The sequence below is a fragment of the Nansenia antarctica genome (genome assembly GCF_963989245.1).
Source record: "Nansenia antarctica genome assembly, chromosome: 11".
Taxonomy (NCBI): Eukaryota; Metazoa; Chordata; class Actinopteri; order Argentiniformes; family Microstomatidae; genus Nansenia; species Nansenia antarctica.
Window position 1 is genome coordinate 8,282,308 of NC_137681.1, and position 7,576 is coordinate 8,289,883.

The following is a 7,576-nucleotide window of genomic DNA, read 5'->3' on the forward strand; positions in this document are numbered from 1 at the left end:
TTATCCAGAAAACACACCCCAGTCTAGCTGCCAAGATCACAGGGATGCTGCTGGAGATGGACAACTCTGAACTTCTCCACATGCTGGAGGCTCCAGACTCCCTGAGCTCCAAGGTGGATGAAGCGGTCGCTGCACTGCAGGCACACTGGGCTAAGGAGGCTGCACAGAACTCTGATCCCCTCCCAGCTTGAGTTCAAAGTGATTAAGACGAGGGATAGACAGAGAAAAGAAGAGTAGATAGACAGAAAAGAAGGGTAGATAGACAGAGAAAAGAAGAGTAGATAGACAGAGAAAAGAAGAGTAGATAGACAGAGAAAAGAAGAGTAGATAGACAGAAAAGAAGAGTAGATAGACAGAGAAAAGAAGAGTAGATAGACAGAGAAAAGAAGAGTAGATAGACAGAGAAAAGAAGGGTAGATAGACAGAAAAGAAGAGTAGATAGACAGAGAAAAGAAGGGTAGATAGACAGAAAAGAAGAGTAGATAGACAGAGAAAAGAAGAGTAGATAGACAGAGAAAAGAAGAGTAGATAGACAGAGAAAAGAAGAGTAGATAGACAGAGAAAAGAAGAGTAGATAGACAGAGAAAAGAAGTGTAGATAGACAGAGAAAAGAAGAGTAGATAGACAGAAAAGAAGGGTAAATAGACTCGTGACGAGGGATGGAGATCCAGACATTAAAACCTACTCCTCCTAACCCAACATTGAACAACTTTACATTTTCAAAATATTATTAATAAATTAGTTCATTACCAAATGAACAAAATGTCTATTTTGCTATGCCTGAATGCCTTTTACTGTGTCAGTGATCAGAATATCAACAGTGTTGTACTGTACAAAGACTTGATAGTTATGCATTTTGCATTGTATATCTTGGAAAGTCATTTGGATGAAATACCGCTGGCTGTGATCAATTCTCAAACTGTCTTCAGAGGCCAAAACATCTCTGTGCTTATAGATCTGGGCCAAACCATAACATTTCTCTACAGAACATAATATGGAGTGATGATAGCTGTGGCACTGGTGCATGGAGGAGTATTAGGTTCTTTATGTTTCTGAGAAGCTCTAATCTACACCTACATACATCACCACCCACTCTCCAAGAAGTAGCAGATCCGGATTTGCAGTGGAAACGTATACAGTATCAATGCCTTACTTACAATGCCTAAGTTTCTTATTTTTTGTGAAGCCAATGGGGAATGTATCACAAAGGCCAGCTTCTACTTATCAACTGTACATGTCATAAAGATCAGCGAGTCACATTCTCTGCTTAAGCTGATTTATAAATTAAATGTGTTTACAAGATTTTTTATATTTATTTAATGTTTAAAGATTTACAAATGCCTTTTTATTTTTATTTTTGACAGATGTATACATCTTTTTAATATACTGTATATGGATTACACATTTTACCCAGATTTAATTTATAAATCTGAGCCAAAAGCTCAATCTGAGCCAAGGTTAATAATACATAATACATGATTTAAGTCTTAAACATATGTTTTCAACTTAATATTTTCTAAGTGACAAAAATAAATATTTAAATCAAATCTAAATATTGCACTCATTAATGTGTTTTATTTCATTGAAATAATTTCTTACACGTGGATGACCAGCCAAGTAGCCTATCACTGAACTATTATATCATACCTTGTACTAATCCAAATATATAATAATAATAATAATAATAATAATAATAATAATAATAATAATAATAATACATTAGACTTATATAGCGCTTTTCTAGACACTCAAAGACGCTTTACAAACCGAAAAGATCGAGTAGTAAAATATAGAGAAACCAATTCTGACAGTTCATCATTTTAAAGTCAGAGTAGTACTGTGGTCACATCAGGGAAACAATTGATATGTCTGAACCAACAAAATGGATGAATGCATACATGTACTATATGCTATTAGTCTCATTCCCGAATCTCCAGCTTTCCCTCTGTGATCCTCCAACTCCATAGTGGGCATCCGTCGGGGGCAGGGATGCAGCGAAGCCACGAGCCTGACTCCTCTATTTCCTGTTGGAAGGACACCAGCTTCCTGTCCAGAGTCTCCAGACTGAAGGCCTTGGCAGAAATCTTAATGTGAAACGTGAAACATAATGTAACAACATGCAGATAATCAGTTTAAAAAAAAAAAAAAACCCACTCAGTGTATTTTATTTGACATATTTACTAATGGCATTACACTTGTCAAAGTGAATCCTTCTTTAAATTGTATGACCAAAATATGATTTTGTTTTATTTAAGTTATACATTAATATATTGATAACAGATATTCATTTTTAAGTAGTTATACTGAGAGTGAGGGTTTCTGTTCCCTAGCCCTGAGCCTAGCCAACGGACGCTCAAGAACGCAAATATGATTGATGCACCTCAGCAAGTCTCACATCCAAAAACCTGAACTATCCTTTCAGTGTAAAGCAAAAAGAGTCCCCTAAATAAAGAGAAATATTGTCAAGAAATGACATGATGGAAAGGACACACTTCTCCTCACCCATGAGCAAAATATTATTTTGCAAAAGTTGGTTGGCCTTAAACTGAGGACTGTGTGGTCTAATGAGATAAGAAATTGCAAAACATTATATCATGAACCCTCAAGAACCAATATTTGATGATGCCAAAATTATGTAATGCATTTTTAAATATACGTTTTTGCTGCTTCGGTTTGTACTTTAGGGTGACAAGAAACATCGAAAGTCTTTATTGGGTCTTAGTTGCCATAACACAGTGTTGGAACCACTCTATTAGGGAGATAGTCAGTAGATAGTCAAACAGAGGCACAGTGAAACCATCCAGACCCATTTAACCCTTTAGAATGCCTGCTTGTTCAGTCATCAAAGATGGAACCCATCTATAATAACCTGGATTTAACTGACAGTGAAAGTAAAGATAGGTATTAATTTTATTATTTGTTGAACTGCAATGCAGTGAATCAAACACCTATGGTTGTGAACAAAATGCTTTCATGCAAGCGCAGTCTTACCTGCTCACTGATCCCTATGGCAACGTGGCCCACTTTCACCTGGCGGCGATCACGGATTCTCAGACATTCCCCGCCAATGTTCTCGATCCATATGTCAACACCTAGAATAAGCATTCACAGGACAGTGATTGTTTGACCAATCATATATTTTTTTATTTTTTTTATTTTTTTTTCCAGATTTTATCCCTTTTTCACCCAATTTGGTATCCAATTGAACCCAACCTAGCATCCAATTATCCCCTGCCTATTGCGTAGGATCCGCCGCACGACCCCGTGGCCGGCAGCCCCAGAGGAGATCGCCAGGCAGACTAGCTGTCTGGCTCCTCGAGCCCAGCACCGTTATTCCGGCACCCCGGGGGCGGTGTTGCGCGACGGATCCTTGTCCGGAAATAGTCCTATACCCCCCTTTGGAGCGGCCGCTCAATATGCCGCTCCCTGTGTGTGCCCCGGCCATATCCGGGTCTGGCGAGACCGGGATTCGATCCCAGTCCCCGGTGGGCAGCTTGCACTAGTGGCTAGTGCTTAGACCGCTACGCCACCGCAGGGCTGACCAATCATACTTGACCTTAAATCCCTTGGATTAAGTAGCTACATACATGACAAATACTTTGCTTGGGAGGAGCTGAAAAAAACGGAATTCTGTTTTTCCTTCAGGTTTCCTTAAATTTTCGTCAATGGTGCAAGCTAGCATAGGCAACAACTCTGCAAAATAGTACACCTGGTCAGATAATAATAATAACTTTTATTTGTATAGCACTTTTCCTGCAAACGTTGCAGCTCAAATGGTTGCTTGTTTTTATGTGCAGATGACGCACATAGCAACAAGCAACCATTCTACGGGCATATGGGGGGAGTGTTCTTGCAATGTAGCATCCAATGTAATTGCGAGCAGATTCTCCAGCTCTGTCCAGTTCAACCCAAGCCAGAACAGCTAAAATAAAAAAATAAAAAATCCTCCAGACCTCCAAAAGAGTCGTGAGAACAACATGATTTGGAGGTATGGCTATGCAAGACCAGGGATGACCAGCCGGTAGAAAAACATGTTATACCTCAGGAATAGAATGTAGTTGCCTATGAGGCTGCACTGATCTAGTTTGGGGATTTTCTCCTAATGGTTAGCAGGATTTGGGAGAGGACAAACTGATCCTAGAGTGTAAACAGACAACCTCTATCTATCCAGAGAGCTCACTTACCCTCAAAGCAAAGGGATGGCGGCTGATTGGTGGAGGCCATCCATTCCAGGTTGAAGCTCTGTCCGTCCGTCTGGCTGTTGTAGGAGGAGAAGACCCCGGAGCTGAGGTCATCAGACCCGTGATCAGAGTCCTTTGGAGTAAACAGAGGTGTTGTTAAGTTTACATAATAGATACATTCTCAGATTCCTACCGATCACTTATCCCCCTATTTATATTTATATCCCCCCTATTTATGTCTATGTATGTCTCATTCTTGTTTTTTATTACAGTATCTTAGGACTGTGTTTGAATCTTAGCACCTAGGGCTTGCATTTAAATGTCGTTGTACCTGTTACAATGACAATAAAGTCCATTCATTACCTGCTAATATTATACTGTCAGGCCTCACTCATACAGTAGTAGAGTAAAGATAACACACTTCAGAGGGGTGATTACTGTACCTGCCAACCTAAGAGTTTGAGGTTGTTGGCTCTGAGGTAACTTGACTCTTATTTAAAATGCATGACGGTGGGCGTAATGCAAGATCTACCAGGACTCGACATTAACAGTTTGTGGTCATAATGTTAAGTTAATGTTAAATTGTTTGACCAGAGAAGTAAACATTCTGACATTATTCCTTTGTAAACAACCAGATCACATGACCAGATTTGATGTAATGTTTTCTTGACGTGTAAAGTGTGATGTTTTTATTTCCTGTAGTTCTGTTTTATGTGCTATTTCTATGTCCTGTAGTTCTGTTTTAAATTATTTATAACACCTGAGGCCGTATTTCCCCAGTGGATTTACCTGCCCAGGGACTGCTGATGTAACTTAGCTACCCAGCTAATTCAGGGAGAGTCAATGACTGTCCATTGTCCCTTTTAAATAAACAAATAAATAAATAATCAACTCCCTTTGTAGTAGAGAGCTGAGTGTAAACACCTCGCTCTCCACTTCTTCCCTGTGATGTGTAGAGTGATCAGAGGAAAATGACAGGACTTGTTTGGACTCTGGAGTCTGGCACTACCAAGACATTCTTTTGTCCATCCTATGGACCGATTTAACCCACCGAAAGAAGAGCTTAAACCTGGTAACATGACATGAGTAAATTAATGACTATATAGGAATGTGCACACCCACATTTGCTTACTTTATCTGTTGGGTCTATCTGGGATGTACCAGTGCTGCTCAGACAGGACGGGGGGTCGTCCCGGGGCTCAGGGGAGGGGGTCAGGGCCACGCTACCCACAGTCACACCTGGAGAGAGACAGCACAGCAGGAACCCATCCAATAAGGAAGTCACTACTGAGTTACCTATTGCAGGGAGTCAAGAGCCAAAGTCCCCAACCCCAAGGTTCCCCACCACACGTCTACAATACGTCATGTGATTTCAAAACATACTGTACCAGTATTCGTTTTAATCTTGCCATAATTGCAATTGCACAAAATGTCCAAACACTCCATTTCCTTGACTCTGACCTGACTACCCCAGAGATTCCACAACTCCACAAGCAACAAATAATAATATCACAGTTTGCTATTCTACTTGAGGAATATGCAGTATACTGAGCTGCTTTCGTTCAATATTACTACAACCCCCAGCAACCCCCTTGACTCACCCTCTCTAAGGTATTCCAACTCTGGCTCTGATCCCCAGGAATAACCACCTCCACGCTGGCCTGTCCGCAGTACTGGGAAGTGGGCTTGGAGAGCGTGGAAAAGCTCAGTGGGAGAGGAAGACTCCCATTCCGACTCCTCTTCTTCCCAATCCCCCTCATAGTCCCAGTCACTTTTCTCCAACGCTCGCCTTTCCTCTGAATCGTCCCCCTCTCCCAGATAAATATCCACTTCAGAATCGGCCTCCGATTCCAAGTTCTTGTCTTCTGCCAAGTGGCTTACCTCTAGGGGATTCTGTTTGGATTCCAAGTCCGAGTCCGTATCCAGAGAATCATCTGTCTCTAATTCAGAATTGTTGTCAGATTCTGACTCGCCCTCCTCTGAACCACTGTTGTCCTCGGCGACGGCCCTCGCTCTCCAGGGGCTCACCCAATGCAATGTGGGTGCTGAGTAGGCGGCTGTTGACGTAGCCGGGGCAGAGGGAATGCTGGGGGATCTCGTGCAGAGTGTGTCTCCATTCCGAGCATCGCTGTTGACCAGTTTCTCACAGCCACCTGGAACAGAGTTGCCACTGAGTCCGCCCACTGTATAGGAAAAGGGCAACGTTGTTTCTCTAGTCTAAAATCCCTACTCAATCCCTCACACCCATAAAAAACACATACAGTATAGGCACTACACATAAGAACAGGGTTGAAAAGTATTTGATATACTGTACTTTCAAATACTTTTGGTGCAGTTGATTTTAGCTTGCAGGTAGCACTGGGTGGGTTTGCACTTTTGAGGTAATTCAATTTTCAACCCAGGCCTGCATCTCATAAACAGACACACAAGTGATCAATTAACTCAAGACTGTAAAACCAATGGAGCACAACAAAAATATACTTTATATTTAAAATGGCCAATAAAGATAGTTCAGTACAAAATCATTGTAACAAAGACATACACTTTTAAAACAGGATATGCAAGTGCTCCAGTGTAGTTTAACACTAGAACAGCCATGCCTTTTACCTACTAAAAGAGCCGCCTCGGGGGTCAAATGACCTCTTTACAATGCTCAAGCTGTTATTTACACAAACGACCACTAGTTGTCCGCTTGTAAATTAGCCTGATCCTACACAGAAAAACTGCAAAATAGCTTTATATTAGCTTATCCTGATGTGATTTTGAAAATGTAAGGATACTGGGTGGTAGAACGCACATATCTAGGAAATGTCATGAAAGGAGGGTCCTGAAATTTGATCGAGTGCAAAGATATAACAATTTTCTTTACTCACATGGTGAGTCGTGGCTGTTCTAGTGTTAAGGCCACCAGTGATACAATACCGTACCTGCTCTTAAGGCCTTGGTGGTCTTCTTCCTCAGCTCTGTGGCTGAGGCTCTTCTGATTGGATCTTTCTGTAGCCCCGCCCTGAAGACCTCAGCAGTGAAATGGTTACACTGGGAGGGCACCTCCCACAGAGGAGGAGGCTCGTTGACGATCTAAACAGTGGATAAAGATAACTATCAATGAGGGGTGTTGAGATTAGTGTGTTTTGAGATCAAGTAATCTGTTAGAGACATTATGCTAGTTTTGTCTGTAGGCTTCAGGGCCTTCTGTGTAGGGTTCAGGACCCTGTATGAAGGCCTGAGTTCACTATTACATTTACATTTTTGGCATTTAGCAGACGCCTTATTCCAAAGCGACTTACAATCAATACATTTGACTAAGGAAGTGAATCATCAATTCACCAGTTCTAGCAGGAGGTGTAATCTAGCTCAGGCCAGGGGCCGCTGGCAGTCGTCGTGAAAAAGTATTT